Source organism: Sciurus vulgaris, assembly GCF_902686455.1.
Source record: "Sciurus vulgaris genome assembly, chromosome: 5".
In the NCBI taxonomy this organism is placed as follows: Eukaryota; Metazoa; Chordata; class Mammalia; order Rodentia; family Sciuridae; genus Sciurus; species Sciurus vulgaris.
The window spans coordinates 170,067,060-170,078,798 of record NC_136465.1 but is presented as its reverse complement, the minus strand read 5'-3'; the positions used below and the strand labels follow the sequence as shown (position 1 = coordinate 170,078,798).

The following is an 11,739-nucleotide window of genomic DNA, read 5'->3' as shown; positions in this document are numbered from 1 at the left end:
TTCCAGACAAGGTGTTCTAGACAGGTAGAGGAGCAGGGGCAGGAAGAGGCAGGGGGCAGGGCCAAAGCAAGGTGCAGCAGGCACATGCGTGATGCGCGTCTCCTGCTGTCTGAGGTCCTGAGGACACAGGGCCTCTGGTGCCAGCCACTGAGGAGGGTCCCCCGGGGCAGAGTCCAGGTCCTGCCTCCTGCACCCCACCCTGCCCACTGGGCCCTGGGACCCTTTCCTTACCCTGGCAGTTTGGAACATTCCAGAGCATCCCCAGACGTGTGGTTTCCTTACAGCCCCGGGGTCAACTTCCATCCCACAGCAAACACATTTTTGGTTTCACTTTTGCGCCTCAATATGTATGGCTCTGGGCAGCTCCTAACCCCCCAACTGCAGCTCCCGAAAGGAGGGCAAAGTCTCTTTGCAAACACTGAAGGCCCGGTGGCCTTTTGTTGAGGACGTTCATCCTGGTTACATGGAGGAAGCGGCAGTCCCTGCAGACAGCATTCTCTGGTCCTTCACAAACGAGCAGTGGCCTGGACAGGGAGCCGACATCGGGCTCCGGCCCTGGTCACAGCTTCATGGAAGAAGAGAGAGGTGGAGATGTGGCCACCTTCCTCTTAATCCTCACTTTTCTCAGTGAGACAGTCAGGAGTTGACCCCTTTCACAGAGGAGCCAACTGACACAGAGAGGTAAACTAACCGACTGGAAGTCAGAGTGGCACTGGGGCAGCCTGGGATAAGGACTCTGTCCAGGGGCTGGAGATGTAGCTCAGTGGGTAGAGTGCTTGTCTTGCATGCACAAGGCCCTGGGTTCAATCCCCAGCACTGCAAAAGAACTCTGTTCTGCAGTCTCTTATCTCTTCCCCTCCCCGATCCTGAGGCTTGGAGTGCGAATCACCCAGGACCCTCAGTTGGTGAATCTTGGAGAAAGAGACGGAGAACCTAAAGAGAAACATCAATTCCTCCTCCCATCCAGTCCTGCTGCAAAGGGTAAAAATAACGACGTCCCAAGGGCTTCTCTTGTTTCAGACACTGCTCTGAGCACTATATCCTTAAAAAGTTGTTAAGTCCCACCTCAACCAGATAGCGAGGCTCATGCCTGTAATGCCAGAGACTCAGGAAGCTGAAGCAGGCGGATCACAAGTTCAAGGCCAGCCTCAGCAATTTAGCAAGACCTTGTCTCAAAATAAAAAAATGAAAGGGCTGGAGATGTAGCTTGGTGGTGGAGCTCCTGGGGCCTCCACTCTCAGTACCAAGAAAAAAGAAAAGGAAAAGACAAACTCAGTGTCCCGAACCCCGTTTCCTTTCTGCCTGACCCCTGGTTGTCGCCAGTCTGCTTCCATCTGTGTGACTTGGCTGTGCTCGGCCCCTGAGTGTGGAATCACACAGGGGACATCTTTTGAGAGCTGGTTTATTTCACTTAGCAAAACGCCCTCAAAGGCCACCCGTGCTGCCGCAGGTGTTAGAATCCCCTTCCTTCTGAAAGCCGAATCCTATATTCCTTGGGTGAAAAGAGCCGGTTGCTTCACCTGTCAGTGAGCACCTGGGTCAAGTCCACCTCTGGCTAAATATGAATAAGGCTTTTAGACACATGGCGGTACCAGCATCTCTTGGGATGCTACCTTCAGTGTTTTGGAGCGCACCCCGAAGAAGCCCTGAGCCCCCCGCTAGTCCCCCACTCCCTCCTCTGAGCAGAGTCCCAGTGAGCTCTGCAGGCTCTTCAGGAAGGCTGCCTGGAGTGACTCGGGCAGGGGCCTTGTGGGAAAGCTGGGATGAGCAGTGCAGGACCCCCACACAGACTGGCCTGAGTCGGCCACATGGGCCAGGACAAGCAGAAGCCCTGCTCCTGTCCGCCCTCATGCGCCGCAGCTGGGAGCGTGAAGGGCGAACTCGGAGCCTGGGGCCAGGCTCCCCTGCACGTCTGGCCTGGTGCCTCCGGGCCCTGTGGCCTGGGCTGTGTTCCCCACCCGCCTGGAGCCCGCTTTGCTCAACCGTAAGGTGCAGTTGTCACGCTCATCATCCCCCTGGGGTCTCGGGTGGGACACGTGAGCAAGCCATGCCCAGCACGTGTTGGCTGCAATCTCAGGCAGAGCCGGGCAGAGCCAAGCGCCTGGGTTAGTTTCAGCTCTGCCTGTCTGGGTGCCCTCGGGTAAGTGAGGTCCTCTTTCTGGATCTGGGGTTCCTCCTTAGTTCAGGTGATTATGCTTCCCCCGATGTTCCCCCAGGGAGGAGACCCAAGGGATCCCAAATGTCCAAGATGCTGCTCTAGATCATTGTGACAGGCAGCCCTTGCTGCCTATGTCCCTGGACTGAGGACAGGTCAGCCTCTCATACTTCCTCACAGTCCCTGGATAGACACAGTGACTATTGACCCCTGGGGACCCCAGTACTTTGTTCCCAGATGTTTGCCACCCCAAAAGCAGAACCCCAACCCCAATGTCTGAGATCAAAAGGGAATTTATTGGCTCATGTACGGAAAAGTCTAAGGCCAGAGGCCTCCTAGGACAGCTGGAGGAATCTGGGAGTGGATTGGCTGGCTGGCCAGCCAGGTGGTGGATAGCCAGGAAAGGCGCTGGGGGAGGGGAGGGGCAGCTGTTGCTCCTTCGTGAGGTATTCATCTTTATCCGGTGGCCCAGCAAGCCCAGTGGGGAGGAGTGACTCACCCCAAGTCCCTAAATACCTCTGATGCCAAGGGAAATCCATCCCAAGGACTTCCAAATTGAGGTCATTTCCTCCCATAGAACATGACTTCAGAGTGAAGTGACTTTGAGACTGTTTGGTCCACTGGATGGCCACTCCATTCAGAGGCGACCTTTCTTGGGGCTCGGAAATTTTCCCCGGTGATCTGAGAATTCCCATGGTGAATTCCAGCATCCGCAGATAGCAGGTTACACTCAGCACGTGGCCTTCCTACAGCAGGCAAGGCCTCAACCACAGGATTAAAAATTAACTTTACATTTTATTATGTGTTATTGATTATATTTTACATGATTCATGGTTAATTTTAAATTTAAGTATGTTTCTAAAAAATATAGAGGCCTGGGGCTAGGGATATAGCTCAGTTGGTAGAGTGCTTGCCTCCCATGCACAAGGCCCTGGGTTCAATCCCCAGCACCCCCCAAAGTTAAAAAATAATAGAGGCCCATTATAAAAACTCAAAACATAAAAAAGGATGGAGAGGACGCTGTGTCTGTCCTCACCACGCCCCAGCCCCTCACTGCCCCCTGCCAGGGCTCCCTCTTCAATATGAGAATATATAACATAATACATGCATTATATATTTTGCCAGAGATCTCCATGTCAGGGGCTGACCAGCTTTTTCTGGAGAGATCAGTATTTTAGGCTTTGGGGGGGTCCTGTCTCTTCTACTGCTCATCTCTGCCTTTGAAAATGCATGTACCAGGCATGGTGGCATGCACCTATAATCCAGCAGCTCTGGAGGCTGAGGCAGGAGGATCGTAAGAACAAAGCCAACCTCAGCAATTAGCAAGGTCCTAAGCAACTCAGTGAATCACTGTCTCTAAATAAAATATACAAAAGGGCTGGGGATGTGGCTCAGTGGTTAACTGTCCCTCTGTTCAATCCCTGGTATCCCCCGGACAAAATTTGCAAAGTGCCCATTCATTTCCCTAACCCACTTTAAAAACTAGATTTTTTAAGGGGCCGGGAGTATAGCTCAGTGATAGAGTACTTGCCTATAATGTGTAAGGCCCTGGATCCACTGTAGCACCTCAAAAAAATTATTTTCTTATTGATTTGGCAAACCTCTTTACTTACTTGGTACTTGGGACTGAACCCAGGGGCACTGACCACGAAGAACACTAAGAACATCCCTGGTCCCTTCCTTTTTTTTTACTTTGAGACAGTGTTTCCCTAAGATGGTGAGGAGGGTCTTGCTAAAGCTGCCGATGCTGGTCTTAAACTTGTGGTCCTCTTGTCTCAGCCTCCTAAGTTGCTGTGATCCTCCTCCACAGCCTCCCAAATTGCTGGGATTACAGGCCTGTGCCACTCTTTTTATTTTTTAAAATACTTTTTGGGTTGCCGATGGAACTTTATTTATTTATATGCGATGCTGAGGATCAAACCTAGGGCCTCACACGTGCCAGGCAAGTGCTGTACCACTGAGCCACAACCCCAACCCAATGTCCCACTCTTTATACAATAATTTACTGATACCAATTTTTTGTTCGATTTCTAGCATACATTTCCTCCAGCTTCCAAACGCCTGTAAGTAAGCTTGACAAAATGATCCTGAAGTTTATTTGCAAGGGAAAATTCTGAAAGGATTAATGATCATCAGGCATGGTGGCATGCCTGCAGTCCAAGCTACTCAGGGGCTGGGGTAGGAGGGCACAAGTTCAAGGCCAGTCTTGGCAGTTTAGGGAGACCTAGTCTCAAAATAAAAATAAGCTGGATGTGGTTGTGCACACCTGTAATCCCAGTGAGTTGGGAGGCTGAGTCAGGAGGATGGCCAGTTCAAAGCCGGCCTCAGCAGCTTAGCGAGGTTCTAAGCAATTTAGTGAGATCCTGTATAAAAAGAAAATTAAACAAATAAAAATTTAAAAGTCTTTTTAAGTAAATAAAATAAAAAGGGCTGGGGGTATGGTTTGGTTGTAGAACAGCCCTGGGTTCAATCACCAGTACCAAAAAAAAAAAAAAAAAGTTAATGAGGAGGCAAATTACTCTCAGATATTAAAAATTATTGTGTTATTGTGAAGTTATAATCTGTAAAATATTTTTTTTTCTTTTCAAGAAAATTGCTAACCTCTTGGACAAAGTATCTGATACATAGTAGTTGTTCAATGAATATTTGTACTTAATGAACACCAAGAGAAAGTTTTTCCTTCATTATTTAATCTTCCAAGTTCAAGTAGAAATTCCAAGGAAACAAGAATCCAGGCAATTAAAGAAAAATTTTCTAGTAATAATATTTCATTAAAGTCTGTTGTGTTAGATGCAGTGGCGCATGCCTGGAATCCCAGCAACTCAGGAGGCTAAGGCAGGAGATCACAAGTTCAAGGACAGCCTCAGCAACTTAGGGAAATCCTGCTTCAAAATAAAAGGGCTGGGGATGTCACTCAGCAGTAGAGTGCTCCTGGGTTCAATCTTCAGTAGCATAAATAAATAAATGGTCTGTTGCCTGCAGGGCATATAGCCTTCCACACCATCTTACCAAAGCCTCACTGGCCCTGTAAAGGTGGGGCGTTACAGGAGAGGAAGCTGACCCCTCAGCGGGTGAAATAACTTGCCCAAGGTCACGTCACAAATACCAAGGCAGAGCCAAGGTCAATGTCACGTTTGTTCTCTGTGCTGGCAGCATCACCCTGTCACTAATTAACAATGGTGTGATGTTTTTCTGTTTATAAACATGTGTCACGAGTCATCTAAAACTCATGACAACCAGCTAGGCATACTTATATGTAGAAGACAGATGAGGAAACTGGGTTCCAGGAATCCCCTTAGTTTTAGCCATAGTCACCACCAGTGGCCAGGCCCTGAGCCAGGCTGTCTTATAACCCTTACCTCATTGAATTCCAACGACAGCCTGTGTAATTCTTACTTTAGCATTGAAGAAAGTGGAGAGTCATAGGTCTCGGAGGGTGCAATGGTTTGCACAAGGTCGTTCGTAGAGCAAGTGGGAAAACCAGCACTCAGATCCAAAGAGATGGCTGGTTGGTTGGTTTTGGGGAGCTGGGTAGTGAACACCAGGGCCTTGCGGATGCCAGGCAAGCACTCTACCACTGAGCCACTTTCTTCCTCTTCCTCATCTTCAGGGGCCCTTAAACCCTGAGCTACAAGCTACACCTCCAGACCTTTATTTATTTATTTTGAGACAGGGTCTTGCTACATTACTGAGGCTGGTGGCCTAGAACTTACGATCCTCCTGCATCTGCCTCCAGAATCACGTGGATCACAGATGTGCACCCGGCACCCCCATTTGACTTGTCGACATTGATCCTCGCGTTAGAACGAGGAGGACAATGTTATTCTTCCCACTTTCCAGGTGAAGAAGCGGGATTCATTTGACAGGTTACAAAGTCAACAAGTGGTAGAGGTGGGACTTGAATCCACTTCAGAGGGGCTTTGCCCACACCCAGGGCCAGACCTTGACTCTCCTGATGGAACCACGTCCTGCTCTCTCGCCAGGCAGGTGGTGTTTTCTCCGTGTTCACCAAAGACTGCGCGTGCACCTGGCACCTGGCAGGAATATTGCGGAGGGAGGGAGAGTGCCAATGGCGAGGTTCAGCGAAATGGCCTCTAGCAATCCTTGAAGCTTCGGTTGCCATGATTCCAGAGCCATCAGCCTCTCTTCTGCAGTTTACGGCCGTCCTCGTTTTTCTGGCTCCCGCGCTCCCCGAGGTCTTTTTCCAGGGCCGAAGTGTGCAGACTTCACGCGCTCACTCGCCCCGGGACCAGGCGGACCTGCGGCGCCTCCGCAACCATTGGCTGTCGGGGGGGCGGGGACTTCGCGTTAATTTGCATACGCGTGCTCGATTGGTTCGTGGAACGGAAGTGGGCGGGCTCAATCAAATCTACCTGTCAGCAGGTGGGGCGCTCAGGACTTCCGGGCAGGAAAGGTTCAGGGACTACCTGGCGGCGGTGAGCGAGCAGGATTTCCTGCTGGTAGGGGCGGAGGCCTGAGTCGCCCGCGCCCCACCCTCGGCCGCTCAGCCTAGGCTGCCTCACTGTAAATGTGAACCTGCTGGAGGGGGACGCAAGAGTTACGGAGTTACCCCTGGGCCCGGGCTCATTCCCCCGGGAAGGGGTGGGCAGCGCTGGCGTGGAAGGGAGGTTTTCATTGTAAAAGCTTTTATGCCCAAATCGAGAACCACGGGAGCCTCTTAAAACAAGTGGAGCGCCGGGCGGTGACCGGGCGCCAGCAAGTAGATGTCGCCATAAATGATGTGGGGGACTTTGTTTTGTTTTTGTGATGCTGAGGATCGAACCCAGGGCCTCCTCGCTGGGAACTCCTCCACTGAGCTACCTCCCCAGCCCCAAATTATTTTAGGACACTATCAGAGATTAATAAACTACAAATTAATTTGTTTATTGTACAGGGATTAAACCTAAGGGCATTGGACCACTGAGGTACATCCCCAAGTCCTTTTCATTTATTTATTTGTTTTATTTTAGAACTGTCTTGCTAAGTTGCTGAGGCTGGTCTCAAACTTGGCAATCCTCCTGCCTCGTGCTCCCAAGTCCGTTCAGTGGGATCAAAGGCCTGTGCCTAAGTGCACCGCACTTGAACTTCTTAACTGTGAACAAGATGCTGTGCTCAGCTTTACACACATCTCACCCCCCAAAACAACGTTTTGAGGTATGAGATGGCTTATCGAGGTGCAGTACCTTACCAAAGGCTGTAGTCAATAGAATTCCACTAGTGAGTCAATGTTGTGATCAGCATTTTTTTAAAAAATGAAATAGGCCCAGTGGTGCATACCTGTAATCCCAGAAACTTGGGAGACTGAGACAGGATGATTGCAAGTTGGAGGCCAGCCTCAGCATCTTAGCAAAATCCTGTCTCAAAATTAAAAATAAATAAATAAATAAATAAATAAATAAATAAATAAATAAGGGTTGAGGGCATAGCTCAATGATAGAGTACTTGTCTAGCCCTCAGTGTCTGATCCTCAGTGCTGCAAAAGAAAAACAATCAACAAAAAAGGAAAGAATATTTTGGGGAAACTTGTTTAATGTATGTGAGTGCGTTTTTATTGTCAAATATATTTCTTACAGTAAGTTTGGAGATAAAAAAAAAATTCTATTCCATTATGGATACAGCACCTGCTGCAGAGTCCAGCATGAGTTCTCTGGTGTGCAGTGAGTTCACTGTGGGAATATAATCAGTCAGGTAACTGATGGTGGCACTTCTTGTGACCCTGGGACCCAGGACCTCCAGGGTTCATGCTAGATGGATGCCACCAACAAGGACCTCTAGATTAGTAGTTCTTATTACTATGATTTTTATTACTATTAGTAGTAGTAGTAGAAAATCATGGACCTAGAAAATCATGCTCTGCCCTGATTTCCTCTGCTCCTTGGCTGTTAGGCCAGGCTTTGAGCAACCATCCCCATTGGCAGAGGTAAAAACAGGAGAGACATTGCTAGAAGGTTGTCCTAGGAGCCAAAGGGCCTGGGCTCAAAGCCTGGCTCTGCTACTTCATAGCTGTGTGACCTTGGGCAAGTCACGAAACTTCCTTTTTTCAATGACCTTACCTGTAACATGGAGACTCTAAGGCAACCTACCTTGTAGGAGGACTGTTGCAAGGATTATAGGAGAGAATATAGTCATCCCGAGATATCTGTGGGGGAGTGGCTTCAGAACCCCCCTCAGATAATAAAGTCCTTGGGTGCTTCTGGCCTTTAAATGGCATAGTATTTGCATACAACATACTCCCCAAAACTTTAAATCACTTTTGATTACTTATCATACCCAAGGCAATGTAAATGCTATGTAACAGTTGTACAATATTGTTTAGGAATAATGAGGAAAAAGTCTGTACATGTTCAGCACAGACACAGTGTTCTGCAGATTTTCCTCTTTTTTTTCAGTACTTGGGATTGCAGATATTTTTAATCCTCAGATGGATGTAGAACCAGAGGATATGGGGAGCCAACTGTATATGGAAATGTTCTCAGAAAATGCCTGGCATGTCCTTCCTGCTCCATAAACATCAGCTGCTATTGTCCTTCCAAAACCATGGGAAGCCACTGATGGAGGGCCTGAAGGCAGAGAAGGATCCCAGTTCCTGGAGGCAGCTTCAACTTGGACTGGCAGTGACACGTTATTGGCTACATCATTGTTTTCTAACAGGCAAAGAAACACTGAGGCTCAGAGAGGTCAAATGATTACCTTAAGTTCACAGTGAAGAGTGGCAGGGTTGGGACCCTAGTCCTGCACCCTTCCTGCAGCCTGATGCCCTTGCCTCTGTTGACAAGGACAAGAAACCCTGCCCTTCTTGCCTCCCTGGCTGGGGCCTCCCTGCCTTGCCCAATGATGCGGAGTGCTGTTTTCCCTGCTTCCCTTGGTTGGACAATGTGGAGGTAGAGGAGCTGCTCTTGGGCAAGAGGAGGGCGTCCTTAGCCCCTCTTCTCTGTTGGTGGGGTTGTCACCCTGTCTCCGGGACCTCTGTTGCTTACAGCCTCCTCTTATCCCCAGAATCTTGCAAGTCACTCTTCCCATAAGCCAAAATAACTGTGTACACATGGGCCTTTTGAGTTTGTAAACTGCTTTCCCACACATTTAACCAGATAAGCTGCATCAAACAATCTTGTTAGTTAGATGCATGAAATCACATTCCCTTCCTCCTCCTCCCCCTCCTCCCGCTCATTCCCTTCTTCCCCCTCCTCCCCCTCCCCCTCCCCCTCCCCCCTTCCTCCCCTGCTTCTTCCTCCTCTCTCCAGTACTGGGGATTGAACCAGGGTGTTCGATGACTGTATCTCCAGCCCTTTTTATTTTTATTTTGAGACCAAATAGTCCAGGGTGACCTCAAATTTGCAATCCTCCTGCCTCAGCCCTCCAAGTTGCTGGGATTACAGGTGTGTACCACCACACCTGGCCACATGATTGTCTTCCAACAGGTAGAGAAACACTGAGGTCTAGAGAAGTCGAAAGATTACCTTAAGATCACACAGTGACGAAGTGGCAGAGTTGGAGCCTGGTCCTTGTTTATGTGGTGCTAAGGATTGAACCCAGCGCCTCACAGGTGCGAGGCCAGTGCTCTGTCACTGAGCCATGATCCCAACCCTGCCAGCCTTCTTTTCTACCTAACCATAAAACACGACAGCATCCCTGTGTGTGGCACCTATTGTGTACCAGGCACCGTGTCAAGTTTCCTACCAATGTAATTTTAATTTTCAGCCAATTAATAAATAGTAGAGCTAAGATCCAAACCAAGGTATTTAGGTGCCAGACTCAAGGTTCCTACCTTTATGTCCCAGTTGCTTTGCACTGGGGGTCAAGTTTCATTTGTTCCGAATTGCTCAGATCCTATAATGTCACTGTGACGCTGTCCCCTGCAGCTAGGCCCAGTTGCCAAGGCAGCCTTGGATGATGGCTTCCCCATCTTGGAACGGCTTCCCACCACCTGGCCCGCCCCCAGCAGGGAAGACATTATGATCACGAAGTCCTTTGCCACACAGAACATGAGGCCACATGGTAAAAATGCAACTGCGAAGGGAAGACAGACTGAGAGACGCGCCCTCATGGAGTCACACGTGCCTAGCGTGGCTTTGGGTGGCGTGCCAGGTCAAGCCCTCCGTCATGGCGTGTGGGTGGGGGTGGACCAGTTGGTTCTCGTCTTCAAATGCCTGTTTCCATGGAAGTGAAGAAAGCAAAGGTCACTGCATTTTTATTTGTTTTTATTCTTTTTATAATAGCTTTATTGAGATATAATTCACATACCATAAACTTCACCCTTTTAAAATGTACAATTCTGTGGCTTTTAGTAGATCCTCCGAGTTGCTCAACCTCCCCATGATCTAATTCCAGAACATTTTCACCACTCGGAAAAAAAAAAAAAGCTTCACGGCTATCAGCAGTCAGTCCCCGTTCCCCCCCCACAGACCCTGGCAGCCGTTCCGTGTCTGCGAGTGGCCTCTCCTGGCACTTCACAGAAAGAGGGCTCAGGTACTGCAGCCTCTGTGGCTGACTTCCTTCAGCGAGCAGTGTCTCAAGGTTCGTCCGTTTGGCAGCATCTGTCATTACTTCCTTTTTACTGTTGAGTAGTGTTCCATTGTGTGGCTGGACTGTTTGGCTTATCCAAACGTCAGTTCATGGACATTTGTGTTGTTTTCACCTTTTGGCCATGATGCACAACACTGCTGCAAACACTCGTGTTGTGTATGAGTTTCTGTGTGGAACAGGTGCTTCCGCTCTTAAGAAGTTCTAGGTCAGGTGCTCTCTAAGTCTGTTTGCTGCAGCTATCACAGAATATCATTGGCTGGGTGGTGTATAAAGAAAATCAATTTGCTTCTCACAGTTCTGCAGGCTGGGAAGCTCAGTGTCAAGGTGCTGGCATCCAATGGGAGCCTTCTTGCTGCCTCACCTGGTGGAGGAGGGCACCCCATGGTGACAGAAAAAGAGGGTGGGAGTGAGTGGGAGCTGAGGAAGCCAAACTCCCTTTCAGAACAGCCCACTCTCCAGATACAGACCCGGTGAAGTCCTAGCCACCTCCTGAAGGTCCCGCCTCCCAAAACCATGTGGCAGTGCAGTTTCAACTTGTCTTTGAAGGGGACATTCAAAGGATGGCATGTGGTAACTGTTGACTGTAGAGGAAGTGCCACCCTGGTCTGCAAAGTGGCTGCACTATTTTACAACCTGCTAGCCACAGGAAGTTCCAATATCCCCACAATTTTTATTTTCAGTGCTGGGGGTTGAACCCAGGGCCTATCTATCCCGCAGAGCTCCAACCTCAGCCTGGTTTTCTCTCTTGAGACCTGAGGTGGCATCTAATGAAGGAATCACAGGACAGGGGAGCTCGGGAGGCACTGAGTGCCCTTGTCCACTATGTGTCTACGTGATCCACTCCTCAGGCCCGGTTCCCAGGTTGACACTTGCTGCTCACAGGGACACTCCTGGCCTAGGAGGGGAAGTGCAGTGGGGACTGGGTCCCAGCTCTGTCTCCATCTAGGAGCCCTGTGTTTGCAAACTTTGCCTCTCTCCATACACACTTCAGACAGCACTCATCTCCAAAGTTTATAAAGAACTTAAAAAACTTTACACCCAAAATACAAAGAACCCAAAAA

At 49.3% G+C, this 11,739-nt stretch overlaps 1 long non-coding RNA gene across 1 annotated transcript; it reads left to right on the top strand.

Moving 5' to 3' along the window:
• Positions 1-560: 560 nt before the first annotated feature.
• Positions 561-7,536, top strand: LOC306661998. The gene is made up of 3 exons (XR_013764024.1): positions 561-681; positions 4,190-4,218; positions 5,829-7,536. It is a non-coding gene; the product is annotated as an uncharacterized lncRNA (long non-coding RNA).
• The last annotated feature ends 4,203 nt before the right edge of the window (positions 7,537-11,739 follow it).